The 20,000-nt window shown below is 34.7% G+C and overlaps 1 protein-coding gene across 3 annotated transcripts in view; it reads right to left on the reverse strand.

The window, feature by feature from the left end:
- Window positions 1–20,000, reverse strand: part of LOC145259924 (membrane progestin receptor gamma-B-like) — a 204,058-nt gene that overhangs the window by 118,493 nt on the left and 65,565 nt on the right. The window contains exon 2 of one of the 3 annotated variants that reach the window (XM_080117881.1): window positions 11,506–11,582. The exons of the other annotated variants lie outside the window; for them this stretch is intronic. The gene's annotated coding sequence lies outside the window, so the exon portion shown is untranslated. The remainder of the gene's footprint in view (window positions 1–11,505; window positions 11,583–20,000) is intronic. 3 annotated transcript variants of the gene reach the window in all.

Genomic DNA, 20,000 nt, shown 5'->3' on the forward strand with positions numbered 1-20,000 from the left:
TATATAAAAATCCTTAGCCACTTATTAAGAGAAGCAAATTCAACCCAATAGATGCAAACAGTTGCAAGTTTATCCTACGTTTTGGTCCAGCTTTTTTATGGCGTACCAACCCTTTTTAGGTTATGTAATACTGAAAGGATGCATATGGTAAATGTTTCACTGCAGATGATTGTTGTTAGGAAATAGTGAGTTTGTCTTTCACATTCTCTATTGACACCAACAAGATGATGTCACCGACCAATGTCGAATCTACCATATGCCAAAAACATCGCCTTGAAGATCATCTTGTTGGGGTCAACTAGAGACAAGATCCAAGTTGCGGTAAATGGGATGCATGGATATGTGCATCAACATGTCCAAGACTAAGGTTCTCTTCATCTTTTGTCTCTCCAGAGATACGAAGATTGTTGTTGTTGCTAAATGGTATTGTTTTGTAAGGTGGAGTCGTTTATGTACCATGGATACACCATTTTTTCTGTTTGGGCAGGGTGTGACAGAAGTCAATTGTTCAACTGAGGCCATGAGATCCATATTTGTGTGCTTCTAATATGGACATCAAGAGATTTCAATATCAACTAAAACATCTTTCTGTATAATTGTGAAACATAGTCAATGAGCATGATCGTTTGTGCGAAGTTGAAAGTCTTTGATAACGAATGCTGCTACGACATCATTGTTGGGCCAACAATCTCCCAACTGCAGTTCTCCACTAATGCCTCAACCTGAAGTGCCAGTCGTCAGTCTTGTTACAAAAATGTCTTCTAAAGTTCAAACAGGTAGCTCATCACTGAGTGCATTGATTAATTCATGACGTGATTTGTTTTTTATGGAAATTGCTCTAGACAAGGCATGAAGCCACTTGATGTAAAGAGTTAAAAAATACTACAAGGTCAAAAGCTAGCTAGTGATAAGTGCTATATGGATAGATTCTGACCCAGAAAAAAGCAATTCTTCCCCCTTTGTCAGCAACATTGCTTATGGAATGTGAGGACTGAAGAACAAAATAAGAAAAGCAAGAGTTACACGGCTGCTGAAAGTAAAACCATGATACACTTTCTACTTTTCATTTATTCTCCGAGATGGAGTTAATTTACCTATTTGGGGAATAAATTAACTTACCCAGAGAATAAATTCAGTTATTGGTGGCAGTTATGGCCATAGAATTAGGCACATACTTTCTATAATATACTTTTGTTAATTATACCACTCCATTTGCCTTGATTATTACTGATCCTTCAAGGCCATGACAGTGATCCAAGCATATGTGCACTTGCATTTTCTCTCAGGACAGCTATGTGTGGATTGGCATGATTTAGGACATATGCAAGTCAAGGAGGAAGACTGGCTCAACCTGACCAGAGGGAAACACTACAAGTAGTTAGTCTCTCTTAGTGACCCCTCAGCGGTGAGGATAGTGGTTGTGTTCTGGGTTTTGATATGTGTGGAAGTGACCAACAAGGCCGGTCATGGACTAGAACTGCCTTTCACAGTGAGGGCAGGTAATTCCATTTTCATTTGGAGGGTTGGCTCGGGGGGCGTTCTTCTCTTCTTTTTTCTATTTCTCCTTAAGGTCCACATGTCAGTTGGCCTTGAAGGTAGCTGTGTTTTTGGCAATGGTTTGCCTTCAGGTTTGCCTATCCTTGGCCTGTGTCTTCCATGAGCCCATGTTGATGCCACACTTCTTTAATTTTAAAAGATCCTTGTATCGCTTCTTCTGACCTCATCGACTGCACTTTCCTTCTTTTAGCTGTCTATAGAAGAGCTAGTCAGTATTAGTGTATTATGGTCACATAAGATCTATGGGGGTTAATAGTCCAAATTGTGTGCTCTTTTTGCTTTATGCTGTTCACTTGGCTGAACAATTAGACATAATCAAGGAGACAAGAAAACCATTCTTAACATGAAGAAAGTAGGGGAAGCGATTTCACATTATCCGAAAGAACGATAATCGTTAACCAGAAAGGATCATATCTTGCTTATCATCATTATCCTATTTGCGGAGCAGAAACCAAAAGTAAAAAATAAAATCAGGCAATCTTGACGAACTTCTATGAGATTTAAAGTCCCATTCTTAGAGAGAAGACTGTACAAAATACATCAGTATTTCTCAAGATGGTTTTACTATGTGCCCAGACATCAACTGAGATATTTCTATGCTTCTGTGCAATCCGAATACACACCTATCTTTTTCGCATGTTCAATTTTTTCTTCTGTACAAAGAGTAGTTTCTAGTTATAATACCATATCAGATTTACCTCATGCGCAAAGCTCAAACAATTAAATTACTTACCACTCAACCAAGAAGCAAGTAATATTGGGTTATATACTCCTTGATAAAATTGTGTCTGAGATGGGTATATTTGCTGATGACACCATGCTCTATAACAGACATGAGGAGAAAATGAACGTACATCTATCTAAGGCAATGGCTGAAACCTTAGAGAATGACTTTCAGTCTGTAGTGGAATAAGGATGTAAAAAGATAGTAACATTTAATGCTGCTAAGATTAAGCTTCTTTCCTTAAACAATTACAAGAAACTTTCTCAACTACCGATTGCCATGGCTAATAATATCCTACCTGAGAGTTCTTTGTTTAAACTCCTAAGGTAACATGAACTGGAACAAATACATTGAAGATATTGCCAAGGCTGCTGCAATTAAGGTGGACTCTCTACGTGCCTCAATATTCTTTATCTCCACAAAACCACAATTCGCCCATGCATGGAGTATTGGTGTCACATCTAAGCTGGTGCATCTAACACTAGTCTCTCCCTCTTCAACAGAGTTCAAAAAAGAGTATCCAACCTTACAAGTCCAGCATTGTCAACCAAGCTCCAATTCCTGTTACATAGCTGCAGTGTTGCACCCCTGTGCCTCATTTACAAATACTTCAATGGAATGTGTTCCGACAAACTTGTAGCACTTGTGCCCCCCTCCTATCAACGTAAATCCCTTTGACTAGTCCGACAGGCAGCAAAATTCCACCCCTTTACTTTAGATGTCTTTAGGTGCCGAAAAGACAAAGGTTTTTAAAAATTCATTAAGTCGCTTCTGCTTTTCCATAGTTCGTATAGTTAACACAAATCTGACGTCACGGAATCATGCGTATTTTTTTTTTTTTTTTTTTCACATTCATTTGGCAATGCTTACCGTGCATCTAACCTTGCCCTTATGCGAAGGCAAAAATATAGGGCCAACAAAAGGCTAAAACTAAATTTGCAAAAAAAGAAAATAATGATTTGAAATAAGAAAATAAAAAAATAAGTCATTCGTTTTGACATTTGTATGCAGTTATAGGAAATATTCATCCGGGGATGAGGTGGAGTACAAAAGAGAGAGCGATAAAAAAAAAAAGGAAGAAATGTCTGCAATAATAAAAAAAAAGAAACAGGAAAAAAAGAAAGGAAGAAACTTCATTGATAAACTAGTTTCACTTGAAGATCCACCTTGGGCATAAAAAAAAACTTGGAAGGCTGGGAAAATAAAACCAGGTTATTTAAGTCTTTATTGCGTTTTTTTTCTGACAAGTTACAAAAAAAGGAAAGAATAAATAAAACGAAAGATTTCTGGGCAGTATGAATAATAGGTCAACTTTTAGAAACATAACAGATTTTAACAAGACACAAATTTACTGATATATATATATATATATATATATATATATATATATATATATATATATATATATATATATATATATATATATAAGGAGGTAATCCAACTCCCTCAGTACATTCAAAGTAAACTTAACATAGATAAGTTAACCTTACCAAAAAATAACAAAGGCAAAAATTATAGTATATATATATATATATATATATATATATATATATATATATATATATATATATATATATATATATATATATATATATACTTAAAATATGATTGAGAAAAGAAACTGGTGACTGTTCTTTAAAGCAGTGAGGTAATAAGATCCAAGCTGTATATGGGGCAATCCGCATAACTGAGTAGATATCCGGGTCAAGCATATTCCTGGAGAAATTCTTCTTTATGGATTTTACCACGCAATTTGGATCTAAAATTTTTATAATCCTTTTCTTCAAATTCCCTTGTTATATGATTTCTGATTAATCAATTATTTTTTACTTTGATTTTCGATGTCTCACTGACTTTAGCAAATAGGGTACATACCTTTATAAATATTTGCTAATATTTTCTCCTCAGAAGAGATGATAGACATCGAAACCCTATAGGTTAAGGAGATAAAATTTCTAAAGTATTCTTTGTCTTGCTTAGAATAATAAAAATCTTTGATATGAAACTCAAACATTTCACTTTCAAAAAAGGTTTTTTGAAATTCATTGAATCACTATAATTTAATATATATATATATATATATATATATATATATATATATATATATATATATATATAAACAGTGTTTCATGGTAAACAAATGAGGATCCCTAAAAACTTAGGACTATTGGGAGTTCGAGAAAGCAAGTTTATGCAGTGATTGCAGGAGATTAAATGCCTCACTGACAAAATAATTTTCCAACCATGGATTAAAAATTAAATTAAAAAAAACACATTTTTTTAATATAGTTTTCAGGGTTAAAAAAGATTTTAAGACATCTCTCTCTCTCTTTCTTTATATATATATATATATATATATATATATATATATATATACAGTAGCGTCCAAAACTAAGGGACACCATTTTAAAACATAATATTTGTTAGAAATAACAACTGTGAAAAGCTGAAATTTTGACAACTGGTAGTCGTTATCATCCATAATAACATACTAAAATTTTAATCATTTGCAAAGAATAGATAAAGAATTATAACAATTATTTATTTATTTTCAAAATAGGAACGTCCAAAAGTAAGGGACAAAATTCAGAAAAACAATGTAAACAGTATGCTATATTCAAATTTTTTGATTCCCTCTAAAGAATAAGTCTTACTTAGTCATTTGTAAACGTTGCATCAGCCGGCACCATGGCGAAACGCCAAAAACTTGATTGCGTCATGAGTAAGTTGCTGGAATCTGTGTTAAATACAGAAGTAATCAACCATCTCAACAAAAATAACCTTCTTAGTGACACTCAATATGGTTTCCGTTCTGCTAGATCTACAGCTGATGTGCTTACAGTTATATCTCATAGGATTAGCAAATCTCTCGACGGAGGCAACCTTTCTAGGGCAATTGCTTTTGACATATCTAAGGCCTTTGATAGGGTATGGCATAAAGGTTTACTTCATAAGATCTCTAGCTATGGTATTGCTGGAAATGTCTTCTCAATTATTAAATCATTTCTTTCTGATAGGTTCATAAGAGTAGTAGTTGAGGGGCAAAAATCAGAAGCTCACAGTATTAATGCCGGTGTCCCTCAGGGATCCATCCTGGGCCCAACTCTTTTCCTGATCTATATTAATGATCTTCCAAATCACATCCTTACATCATTTGTAGACATCTATGCTGACGACACTACCATTTATGGTAGCACATCTAAGACAGTAAACGACCAAGTTCTCTCCAATTCTCTCTCCTCTGATCTTGAGCACGTAGTACAATGGGGTAAGGAGTGGCTGGTTACTTTTAATGCATCTAAAACCAAGCTTCTCTCTTTACATCATCAACATTCTGATCCCCATCTGGCATCAATTGAAATGAATGGCTCTCGTCTTCAGGAGGCCTCAAGTTTTGACAAGCTTCTTGGCTTGACCATTACTCCTGATCTTAAATGGAACACGTACATCAAATCTGTTGCCAAGGCCGCTGGAAAAATGGTGGGATCTTTCTATCGATCCAGTAGATATCTCACTGCTGATGCAATTCTCTATCTATATAAGAGCCAGGTACGTCCAAGGATGGAATACTGTTGCCACATCTGGGCAGGAGCTGCTAGAAAGGACTTGTCCTGCCTTGATAGAGTTCAAAATAGACTTCGTAGCCTCGTAGGAGATGTCCTTTTCTCTTCCTTGCAACCTCTATCTCACAGAAGAGATGTTGCGAGTTTGTCTCTGATGTATCGTTATTTTCATGGAAAGTGTTCGACTGAGCTTCAATCTATGGTCCCCCCTCGCCAAACTTTCACAAGAAACACTCGTCTAGCTGTAAACACTATCAATAATTCCCCCCACTCTTTATCTGTGCCTAAATCTAAATGTAGATTCCATGAACAAAGCTTCTTTCTTAGAACTGCACGCCTGTGGAATTGTCTTCCGTTTTCCTGCTTTCCAGCTGACTACAATATGGTTGTCTTCAAGTCTAACGTAAATAAGTTCTTGATGAACTGTTCCATATAAGTTATCAAATTTACCAAATTTTCATTACTAATGATTACTATATTGTCCAATTTCTACTGTACACTCTTTAACCCTTATCCTTGAGTGGCCTCTTGGCCTTGATAATGTGGTGATGCCTATGTAAAAAAAAAAAAGAAAAAAAAAAGACAAGCTATTGTGAAGCTACACAAGGAAAAGCACACCATTAGAGAGATTTCAGAGAAAGTGAAACGTTCCATGAATGATACTAACAAAATAGTGCTTTTAAAACCGGCAGACACCGCAAAACTTTGGCAAGAGAAGATCGAATAATGTAGCATATGTCATTAAAGAACCGTTTAAAGTCTTGTACAGAAATTAAAAGGGTAATGAATAGTACCTCATGTGTTAAGATATTATTATTATGGATGATAACTACGACCGGTTGTCAAAATTTCAGCTTTTCACAGTTATTTCTAACAAATATTAGGTTTTAAAATTTTGTCCCTTAGTTTTGGACGCTACTGTATGTATATATATATATATATATATATATATATATATGAACCTTCTGAAAACAAAATATATGCATTGTAATCGATCTTCAAACACAATACAGAACACTTTGAAATCGAATGCATTGATGACTTCAAGTAGCTGGAAATATCTTTTGACATGAAACACGATATGAACGTAAGGATTGCACAGTCCTGGAATGTGTTTCATTTGTGGCAGAAAGTTTGAGAGTCTTCAATGAAGCAGGAAACCAAAACAAAAGTCTACAAAACCTGCATAAAGACAATCCTTCTGTATGGATCAAAATTGTACACACTAAACGCACAAAATGGCTAGAATGTACGTATACCAGAATGCTATGGGCAGTTTATATGTCCGGAAAAAGATATTCCATGGACAAGTCACTGTATGGGTCTATGCCCTATGTGTCAGCAGTTGTGAGGAGGATCCGGCTGGGATTTACAGGATATGTCACCCATCACAATAAACCTGCAGTAAGACTCCTATTTTGGTCTCTGGATGCAAACAGAAGAGCTGGTTGTCTATATGTCACACTGAAAGCGATCATTAAAGAGAAAAATAGTATATTCTGGACTGATTTGCTGTATTTGACAAACCAGTGTTCTCCTCAATGATTGCCTTCTTTTACAGAAATTATCAACGTTTCACCTATGTCTACTGGCATCAGGTGACTCAAGAAAAGAAGATTATATAATATATATATATAAAAACACACTAGCAGGCCGCCCGGCATTTCCCAATCATAAAATATGCATAAATATTAGATTTTAATTCATACAGAAACTGAGACATGTGCCTGCGAATATTATGTTTTTTCTAAATAGTTTGCTCCTTGTAAGTAAAAAAAATAATCAAGCTGAGATTGAAACGAAAACCTAAAGACAGTGAGTCAAGTATGATAACCATTGGGCCAGCTTGACACGATATTTAAAAAGTGTTTTCAAACCTACTTATTCTTAACATGAGGAATATGTCATATGGATGATTCACTCATGTGCATTCATGAAACAGCTGACAAACATAAAAATCTGATGATAACAATTTTTCAATGTTGACCACTTAGCAGCTTCTTTACTGGATTAAAATCGATTAAAAAGGTTTCCACATGTCCGAATACCCTATATACCAAATTTCATGTCTGTAGATCAAAAATTCCTTGAGTATGTAGGTTGAGAATTGTCCTCACACCACATATATAGACACTCTCACTTATATATTATTTTCACAAAAACAAGACAACAAAAGTTGGACTGATAGCAACAAGTAGTGTATTTTCATTGTTCGTGTGTCATGGTTTCCAGATTATAAATTATTCGATTGGGAGAACCTATTTATTAAAAAGAGGATAAAAAGTGATAACATATCACAAACATTAAATTAGCATATCTAAAAAATCTGTGATCCATTTCTTCTAATCCAAACCATTAAGTCTGTTACCCATGCTGCTATATAATTACATACTTTGTACTTATTATGGGAGAGGGACTTATCTCCTATCTTTTTTTCAACGTTAGAAGGCAGAAAACCTAATTTAAGTAGATACTTAACATGTATAGTTAATATTTATATTTATTAAGTAGATACTTATTATCTATAGTTTCTACCTATATTTGATATTACATCCATATTAATAGATACCTACTAGTCAGTTTATATCTATACTTAAAATTATATCTATTAAATAGATATTCATTACTTATTTCTTTTGTGGGCTAAAGTATGCAGTGTTGTGTTTGCATCAAAACTAAATCTTATCATTTTGCATGATATTTTCACTTTTTATCATATTCTTATTGTACTTATGTATTTATTAATATTTTAACCACTTTTTTCTTCTTTTAAACCAAATTAGATACCACTCTAATGTTTACAATCTCATTCATTATACTTACCATTCTCTTTTCCATTTATAACGAGAGAGGAACCATATCTTTAATTCTATTTTAATTCTTTTGAGGAGGAGTGTAACTTTTCAGTAGATACATCAGGCCTTCGGGACAAGATCAAAGTGTAGTATCTGTTCTTCAGATGCTGCACTTCTATTTCTTGTTCTCTTTCGGTGGAGGAGAAATCCTTCACGACTGAGACAATTTTTATTTTTGTACCTTTTCTCCACGTTAAAAAACGACCCTGGTGTCTAACTCTGTCCCGTGGGGGGGCATAGTAAATAGGTACATCAATCCTTAATACTAAATCAATTAATCCAAACCATCCATGCGGAGGTGCAAAAATACCTGGTTTAGAACCCAGGCGCAGGGCTACCCCTCTTGGTTCTGATGGACTCTTAGATCTCCTCAGATCATTCATCTTATGGTTCCAGACTCTTTTTGTTGAGCAAGCCATGGCTGTTGTCAGCTTGACAGTACGGTTGTGGAGTTCCGTACCAAGAGAAAGATTGATAGAGCCGAGGTGTGGATAGTCCTCGACTGCCACATACCTACATAAGATTAAAAGAAGTTATAGGATTTAATATGAATTTAATATTTCTCAGAGAAACTATTCCTAATTGTTGTTGTGTTCCTAAATGCACTTCAGCTTCGCACTGACACATTTTTGCAGTTTTTTTCAACAAGCCGAGTTTGAAATAAATGTTCATTCTCATCAAATTGATTGTCACAAGGAAGTTGTCAATTGAAGTGAAAAGTTGCAGGTTTTAAAATACTTAACAATGGTGGACAGAGATAAATAGAACACGTTGGAGATGGGGGGGGGTATAACTTTGAACCATTTGTGATGGTGAGGATCTTTTTTATAAATTTGAAACGAGGTAAGGTAGTAGAGAATGGGATGAAGGGGACAGAATAAGAGTGAAGTAGGAGGAAACACGAAAGAGAAAAATTAAAGAATAGAGAAGAAACTGACAGAAGAGAGAAGAGAGGAAGGGGAGGGGGGGGGAGAAATAAATGAGAAAATATTGAAAAACGGGGAGAAAGAGGAAAAAGAGAGAGAAGAAAGGAGAGAGAGTGAAAGAATAAAAAGGAGAGGAAAAGAAGAAAGGGGAGTGGGAAAGAAGAAAGGAGAAGGGAAGAAAAAGGTAGAAGAGAGAGAGAGAGAGAGAGAAAAGATAATGAAAAAGAGAGAGGGAAGGAAAAGGAAAGGGAAGAAAAGGGAGAGAGGGAGAGAAAAAAGGAGAGAAACAGAGAGAGAAATAAAATATGAAATAAGAAAAAAATCGGTTAGAAAAAAATGTTTTCCTTTGCTGATTTCCCATCCATATTCAATGAATAACAAAAATCCCTTCTCCCCTTCCTCTTCCTTCTCCTCTTACATAATATTTGATGCTTATTTTCGATATGAGCAAAATAAACTAATCAATAAACCTCATCCGTTTCATTAACAATATAATACTTGACCTTTTTTTTTTGTAGTATTCAAATAAAATTGTCATTCACTTAAAACATCTCATTACATTATCTACATCCTCGTCTCTCACACAAACAAGCAGCATCCCTACCCCACTTATAAACGAAGTCTTAAAAATATATTAATGGTGGGGTTGGCGGTTGATCTGAACGATATCGAACCAGAACGAACATTTTCAACGTGAGTCCTTACCATTAGCATTTTTCTTTTTACTAAGGTATCACCATTTATTAAGGCCCAAATGCCACTCGAGAATAAGGGTTAAACGCGTGATGATTGGTAATGATGCTGGTTATTCGGCAGAATTTTATTATTTAAGAGATCAGTTCAACACGAATTTGTTTATATTGGATTTGACTATGTTGTAGTTGAAGCAAAAGCACTACGTACTAAAGAAAGGCTGTTGGTATTTATTTGCTTCCCCACGAAAGCAAAATGTGACACAAGGTCGTTTTTAATGTAGTGGAAAACCAGCTCCATAAAAAGGGCACTCTGGAAGTAGGCAAAAATAAAAATTGCCTTAGTATAGAAGGGTTTCCTCTCTATTGACTAAGGAAAAATTAACTTGAGTGTAACATCAGAACAGATACTACACTGTGATTTATTAAAACTCAAATCAAAAGCACATTACAATAACGAAAACATTACAGGAATAAAATTTAACATGAATTAGAACAAACTTAAGCATAAAGCCCTAAGAAATTTGGTGGTAGGGGCAGGGGATCGTGGGTCTTTCTATTCGTGATCTTAGCCTAAAGGCCAAATATTTTAAAACCTAATCGTAATAAAATGAACTTCAGAACTGCCAACCATGCATCTAAAGCATGGTTATCCCTATAACAGATGTGGTAATATCTATAACAGATGTGGTAATATCTATAACAGATGTGGTTATATCTATAACAGATATGGCAACCAAGCATGTAAATCTAACCTATCCCTATAACAGCCAGCCAACCATACATTTAAAGCATAGCCATTTTTATAACAGACCTGACAGTCCCTATAACAGCCCTGACAACCATCCATCTAAAGATTAGTCATCCCTATAACAGGCTAAGAGATTTAACATTTGTTGTGTCTGACAATATGTCAGCAGAGATCGTTTTTAGCTGCAAACATTTTACTGTCAATGCTCACAGAAAATTTCATTTTAAAATGATTTGAATGCCTACTATACATTGCCCCTGAGTGTCTAAGGGGTTTGTCAGGAAAACTTGACATGAGGATACTAGTTTTTCTACAAGTAAACCCTGACTAAATATTCAAAATAACATGGTATCTGCTGCCCAAATAAGATCTCTTCAGTATAGCTAACACACACTGGCTTTTACGAGGAATGATGCACCTTCTCCAAGTGATCTTACCTTAAGTAACAGCACTAAGCTGGATACTGCAACAGACTAGGTGAAATCTTGTCCTGGAATCCAGTAAGACCAATAGACTACAAGAAAAATATACTATAATTATTTAAATGGTTAACAGGAGAGAGGAAAATTATGTTCCAACTTTTTTACTAACTTAATGTTTGAGAGGAAAAGAAAGACTTTAATGGAATACAGTAGAACCGCGGAATATAGTGATCCTAGGATACGATTTGGAATACAATGCTTTTCCTGCCCCTGGTTGAGGTATTTGCCCCACCTTACGGTGTTATTTATAATGTTATTTGATTATATACGTGTGTATTATATACTGTACTGTATTTTGTTACTAATTTTTAATGCCGTATCCCAGGATTATATTGTATTCGAATATCTATGTATCTTAAATAGAGAGAAAGGAATTGGAGCCCCTGGATTTCTGAGAACTTTGAATTAAAACGAAACAGCAAGAAAAGGATTCCAACCATGGACATGATTAAGTGCAAATTATCTAAAAATAAATCTCACACTGAAACAAGGTTATATCGGCAGAAACATTGCAAAAACAGTAACCAAGATGAGTATAGCAGTTTGATTAATCCAAGATCCAACCAATCAGATTGAAGAACACAAAGAAATAGAGTGTGGTGGGCTGAGGTGTGTGAAAAACAAATAGTTTAGATCAGCAATTTCCTTCATTAGCTCCTAAAAATTTTGATATACCGTAAGACTGGAAACAAAACATTTAAACAAGCAAGAGTTATTCCCCCCTGCAATCACTACTTCTTGAAAAATATAAACAACCAATCAGGTTACGGATGGGATTTAACCGCGGACATCTCTATAATAGCCCAAGCAATCGAACATTTGGAGTCTTTGACTGGAGGCAAGTTTTACAATCAGCAGAGATCTTTTTAGTTGCCAACTCTTCACTCTTATTGTTCCTCAAAATTTTCTTTTTCAAAAGATGCTAACTATAACCATAATTCTTATTAACGGAACCTGTGAAAATTCCACAGTGGACTTATTCATATGTACTATATTGATGTTGGCATTCTGTAGATGTTCAGCGTAAATGGAGACGCCCTGATATTATTGTAGCTCTTTTGCTAAAATTGCAAAAGTATTTATCTAAGCTAGCAGGGACGCCCAGCATAGCCTGATCGTAAAATATGCTTAAATATATTTTAATTTAGGCAGATTTCGTGTATATTATTATAGAGTCAATTTTCTATCAATTCATATATTTTATAAAGTTGTGATTTTAAAAATAAAAAAATATATCCATGTGACTTGGGTGTATCAGCTTGAATTGAAACTGAAACCAAAACTTAAGAACTCTTGGTAAAATTATTTATATAAAAGAAATAGATAACTTGAATGCCATCAGCTATAATCAAAACCGAAACCAAAACTTATGAAAAATTCTTGGTAAAATTATTTATTACAAGGAATGGAATTTCATAACAATTAAATGACAGTCACTCTGAAGAAAAAAAAGATGTAAACGTGACACACAAAATAGCACACACGCTATCGTATTAATGTATAGATGATTCATGACAAATTCTCTAAAAAATGTTTTTTTGTTTAATTCCACATTAAAATAAAAATAACTCATTGAAATATGTCTTTGTTGTTATTTATTCAAAGTTATCTATCATTTTTATAAAACAAAATTAAAGAAAAAGGGGATTTTTTCCTATATATTGCAGTCATGGTCATCCCTGTAACAGGCCAAGACATCAAACATTTGGAGTCTCTGATTGGGTCCAAGTTTTACGATCAGTCAGTGGAGATCTTTTTAGCAGCTAACACTTCATTTTCATAGAACATTTTCACTAAACACTATCCTCGAGTGGCTAAAGCTTCTCTATATATGGGTTTGTCAAGGCAACATGTGATGAAGATAATTTTCACTCCAAGTAAACCCTGACCAAATATTCAAAATCACATTCAGTATTCACAGCTCAAATAAGATCACATTGCTATAGCTAACCTGCACTGGCTTTTACAAGAAATGGCGCATCTTCTCCAAGTGATGTTACCTCAAGTAATGGCAGGAAGCTGGATACTCCACCAGACTAGATAAATTTTTGTCCTGGAATCCGATAAAACTAAGACATCACAAGAAAGATGTACTATAATATACTGAAATGGTCAATTGGGGAGAGAAAAATTATGTTCTCAACTTCTTTACTAACTCAGAGTTTAAGAGGTAAAGGATAACTTTAATGAAATATTCGAATATCTATGTATCTCATATAGATATCAAGTGCTAGCCCCCGGAAGGGGACCCTTTGATTTCTGAGAACTTTGAAGTAAAATGAAACAAAAAGGATTCTAACTATGGCCATAATTAAATACAAAATTCTCTATTAAAAAAATCCCATATTAAAATGAAAAATTACTCATTGAGAGCTGTGCATTTGCCGTTGTTTATTCAAAGTTTCCTGTCTTTTAATTTATAGTAAAATTTGTCAATAATTGCCAAATGTATAAAATCAGTTCATTATAGTTCTCATTTGCTATGAAAAACACATAAAAGAAATTATCAAACTAATCTCTTGTGGTAATTTTCCCTCCTTTTCTTTTAATTGATCTATCAATTATCTTATCAAAACTTAGCATCGTCTCCAGTAAAAGAACCCAGTTGTATAATCACCTGGTCTTTTACAAGGATAACCATGAAGATTCAAATTTAACATCGAAAATGTGATACAAAATCTAAGCATTGCAGACAGAGTATTATAGAGATTTTTTTTTTTTTTTTTTACCTTGGATAAAGAAAGTGTCATGATATTGCGTTTGACACATGACGCTATTTCAACCGATATTTGTTATTTAACAATGTTTTTACAGTTAAAGTCAGCCATTTTCCTTAGGAAGTTGTCTAGACACAGAGTGTTTATTGGCGTAATTTCATTCATATTAATAAAACTGTCTTACTATATCTCACGAGTCTGTGTATGTATGGCGTCAATCTCACACAATGATTTTTTTTATTTCATTTAAAACTAGCAGAGTTACTGGATATTTCTTGGGGGTGAGGGCAAAAGTGTAACATAAATCCTATCCTTCTATTTTCCACCTTCATCCATTTTTCCTCTCCCAATCCACACAAACTCTTTTCTTTGCACAGACCATTCCTCTCTCTGGGTATAAAGATACACACAACTCGAATCGACGAGATTTTTTTTACTGATAACTTCTTTACTCAAACCGTTTGCATTTGAAATGTTCTCTTTGTTTCCCCGATCGTACCAATATGCAGACATAAACAAGCAGTTCGTTGCTTAACTACCAACTTAGGACGCTCCTATAAATCAGATAGCTAATTAGCAATAGCCTTTTAAATTTCAATGGCAATATATCTTGCTTGTGGTGAATCAATAACAGTTTTTTATAAAAATTAAGAAAATAAAATAATATTATTAATTAAAATGCGAAAGCGTAAAATAAAAAGAATTTTGAAAAAATCCTATTCGGCCATAAAATTATTAACAAATCTTCATTTATTTAAAAATTGTACATTTTGACAGCTCGTTACATCGAATCGTTTTATAAAGATTAAAGTAATATCACCTTAATAAAATTAGTTATATTTTTATAAAAGTTTAGTTCGATTAAATGATCGAATGATACCATAATAATTTTAACTTTTAAAATTGTATTATGTTCGTGTTCGTCCATTCCCAGCCATTTTTTTTCTTTAGTCTACCTTTTGCTTAACTTAATTTGCTGGTGTTATACCTGGAATGCTTAACGTGACCAAACAACAATCTCAACTTTTTACACTTGATGACAGAAGATATTGATGGAATGTTAATGAGTTTTTTTTACAACTCTGCAACACTGATGTGATCAAATAATTTATGATTTGTTTTTTTAATTTTCTTCCTTTAAAGGGGTATTGCCCTGCTTTTTATTGAAACCAACCGAGAGCTCTTTTTAGTATCCTCGTTGTTCCCTTAGGTGCGATTGTCTGGATCTCTTTTGCACTTGGTTCACCAGGAATGTTAGTTAGGTAGGACTTCAGGTTCTTCTTCATAAGCCCTGTGGCACCTATAATAACTGGAATGATTGATATCTCTCAAAGATTCCAGTTTCTTTTCATATCATACATGAGACCTTGATATTTGGTCTGTTTCTCCTTTTCAGCTCTGTTCAGACCTCCATCATTAGGAACACTCACTTCAGCCAAGGTTGCAACTTTCTTTGACTTATTCCATATAACTATGTCAGGTTTGACAGCAGCATTTTCAAGGTAGGTGGCTGTAAGGATTACATGGTCGTAATGTATGGTATATAAGTCATTTCCAACTGTTCTTTCAGGTTGATGTTCTCTATCTATATAAAAGCTAAGTACGTCCAAGGATGGAATACTGCTGCCATATCTGGGCAGGAGCTGCTAAAAACAGCCTATCCTACCTTGACAGAGTACAAAATAGACTTTGTGGCTTAGTGGGGGATGCCCTTTTCTCTTCCCTGCAACCCCTCTCCCACAGAAGAGACGCTGCGAGCCTATCCTTGTTTCATCGTTATTTCCATGGCAGGTGCTCGTCTGAGCTCCAATCTCTGGTCCCCCCTGGCCAATCTTTCACGAAAAACACCCGTCTAGCTGAATCTACTGTCAAAAATTTTCCCCACTCTTTATCTGTGCCAAAATCAAAACGTAGATTCCATGAACAAAGCTTCTTTCTTAGAACTGCACGCCTGTGGAACTCTGTTCCGTCTGCCTGCTTCCCACCTGACTATAACTTGGATGTCTTCAAGTCTAACATAAACAAATTCCTAATGAACCGCCCTCTTAAGTAAACACTTCATTAAATCTCCACACTAACGTACTGTACTTGCAATAACTCTTATACCTGAGTGGCTTCCAGGCCTTGATAAGTGGTGATCACTGTGTAAAAAAAAAATTTAAAAAAAAGGATTTGCTGCTACATTGGATGTTTAATTTTTTACAGATGGTTCAGTGGACGTACTTACATACACCATCATGACTCGCAGTGTAGTAGCCATCCCCTAAAAGAACCTTGCAACTTGATACTAGATGACTCACACTTTCCAATTCCGTGTGGCAGAATCTACAGTTGTTGTCATTAGTGAGACCTGCCATCTTCTTGAATGCATTGGTCATCAATCCCTGGTCTTGAGCAGCCATTATAACCCTTTCCTGATCGTAGTGGAGGGACCCCCTTTTGAGCCAGTCCAAGGAAGCTTCTTTGTCTATGTATTCCTGGGAGAGTTCCCCCAGAAAATACTTTGCACGCTGATGTTGGTCCCACTCTTTAAGGTTCCTCTTTTGGAAGGTCTCGGTATATTTTTGCCAACTATTTCTTACTATTTCCGCGCAGTAGTGAAGCATGTGATGTGGCTTTGAATTTTTTTTAGTAAATCCTCATTTATTAAGAGATTGCAAATTTTGACAGCTCGTTACATGGAATCATTTTATAAATAGAGATTTAAACAATATCACCTTAATAAAATTAGTTGCAGCTTTAAAACAAGTTGGATATGATATCGTAATAAGGAAATATAATTTTCAAAGTTCTTGTAAAAAAAAAGTTTTACAAAAGTGAAGCAGAATAAGAGTAAAACCAGCTGAACATGTGGGATCCCCCTCCACAAGTGAAAAATTTACTTTCACCATGACTAATGTTTGTGCAAATTAAAAAAAAAAATGCCAAGGTGTGGTTATTGAAAGAAATGCAAACAAATGACCAGACAAACGATTTTACAGGTACTCTATCTTCGGAAGTCTCTGGTTCTTACACAGGTACTTTATCTTCGGAAGTTTCTAGCTCTTATACAGGTAGAGGATTGCATTACGAGAGAGGTACTTTCTGGAGTGAAAATATAACTCTGATTTCAGGTTTAGAATGAAATCCAGGAGTTTATCAAAGAAGGGTGGTTCCTTACGAAGAAACCCATTCATTTCAACTGGAGAAAAAAATGAGGATCAGAGCGTTGGTGGTGTAATGAGAGAAGCCTAGTTTTAGAATTATTTACATTAGTTACATGAATTTAACGGTTTAATGTAGGAAGTCTAAAGAACGTAAATAACCAATCAGTGTTCAATTTATTTTCTTTAATTTATTACCAGAAATATTTTGTAAATACAATATTATTTGATATTGAATATATAAAAAAAATATTCTAGATATTTTAAGAAAAAAAAATCCATTTTTACTTTCGCCATTATTTTAGGATCAAACTTTTAGAGCATACTGTATTTGAGCAAAATTACTTTCAAAGATTTACTTGATTTTATCGGATAGTTGGAGCATTCATTTGTACCATGGGGGGGGGGGTCCACAAGTAATGCCTCTTATTTTTTTATTCCGCCCGAATGGATTAGAGATGATTGCAAATTGCATTTTTATGATGACTGAACTTATGCATTCATGACCTGAAAGTTTCATCTCTCTGTTGCAGATATTGACGGTGTCAGACTCTAAGAAAGCAACCCCTGTCATGGATGAGTATCAAAAGCAGAGATTCGTCATTAGATTCCTGACAAAAGTGCACTGAGAATGGTGGTAGCTATATAGAAAATGAATTCTGGCACACAAAAAGTCGCTCGTTTTAATATTACCATTCCTATCTTCGTAGCCCTTCAACATTTTGAGTGAAAAAAAAATAGGAAGCTTAAGATTTGGAACTACTCTGTATAATTTTAAACATTTTTGATTGAATAATCGATAAAACTGATTGTATTCTTCCACCTTAAAGTTTCACATTTTATACTGAAAACTGAGACATCAGCATTTCCAATATACATCAGGGAGTAGTTGCGACATTTAAAAGACACTCCAATCTTTATGATTAACTGAAAAGAATACAGATGTTGCTGAAATATGGTTAATCTGTTGCCAAGGCCGCTGGAAAAATGGTGGGATCTTTCTATCGATCCAGTAAATATCTCACTGCTGATGCAATTCTCTATCTATATAAGAGCCAGGTACGTCCAAGGATGGAATACTGTTGCCACATCTGGGCAGGAGCTGCTAGAAAGGACGTCCTGCCTTGATAGAGTTCAAAATAGACTTTGTAGCCTCGTAGGAGATGTCCTTTTCTCTTCCTTGCAACCTCTATCTCACAGAAGAGATGTTGCGAGTTTGTCTCTGATGTATCGTTATTTTCATGGAAAGTGTTCGACTGAGCTTCAATCTATGGTCCCCCCTCGCAAAACTTTCACAAGAAACACTCGTCTAGCTGTAAACACTATCAATAATTCCCCCTACTCTTTATCTGTGCCTAAACCTAAACATAGATTCCACGAACAAAGCTTTTTTATTAGAACTGCACGCCTGTGGAATTGTCTTCCGTTTTCCTGCTTTCCGGCTGACTACAATATGGTTATCTTCAAGTCTAACGTAAATAAGTTCTTGATGAGCCGTTCCATATAAGTTATCAAATTTAACAAACTTTCATTACTAATGATTATTATATTGTCCAATTTCTACTGTACACTCTTTAACCCTTATCCTCGAGTGGCCTCTTGGCCTTGATAATGAGTTGATACCTATGAAAAAAAAAAAAGAAAAAGTCCAATGTGAACAAGTTCTAATTGAATCGTCCACCTAAGTAATCCAAGTTACAAAATTCCCACTGTTTACTATGCTAAAATCACAATGACTAATGTATACCTATTAACCCTTATCCTCGAGTGGCTTCTGGGCCTTGATAAGTGGTGACACCCTTGTAAAAAAAAAAAAAAAAATTATTCTTCTGATCCTAAAAGGACCATGTGACGTTTTGAAGTTTCAGTCGTTTGGGTTAAACATTTGAGCTATCAAATACACAGCTCAACCAGCAATATGAACTTGCAATGAAAATTGAGCAAAGGACTAGATAAGATACACGTGTCAGGAAGAGATACTGTTTATGATTTTTTTAAAAAAACCTTTCCCCTGATAACAGATAAGAGATCGAAGCCTTCACCGATAAAGCATAGATACATATGCATACAAATACAAGGGCTGTCAAAAGAAAGAAACATGATGAACCATAAAGGTATCAACAATCACCTCTCCCGTTACTAGATTAGATTAGTTCACATTTCAAGGATAGGCCCTTTCAAAAGACAACTTCATTCTCAACATGAAAAAGAAAAAAAAATATATATATATATATATATATATATATATATATATATATATACTAGCAGGAAGACCCGACGTTGTCCGGAATTGAATGAGGATCAACAAGTGCTCCACATTCCCATACTTTTATTGTCATTGAAATTGAATTTGATGAAATCGTCCATTTTTTTAATCAAATCGATTGATTGCTTTCTTTAGTTAGGAAACAGTGCACCGGAAGGAAGTTTCAGATGACTTCCTGCAGTAACTTAGTCCACAATCCATTGTAGTCTACCTTGCACTGTAGAGAATCCACTATTGATTTTATAAAATTATCTGTAAATAATGGCTTCACTTAAAGTTTAAAATGTAAAAGTCAAGTATCATGATTCAATTGATTCAATTCCT

Source organism: Euprymna scolopes, chromosome 35, assembly GCF_053919585.1.
Source record: "Euprymna scolopes isolate OS-2025 chromosome 35, ASM5391958v1, whole genome shotgun sequence".
Classification (NCBI taxonomy): domain Eukaryota; kingdom Metazoa; phylum Mollusca; class Cephalopoda; order Sepiida; family Sepiolidae; genus Euprymna; species Euprymna scolopes.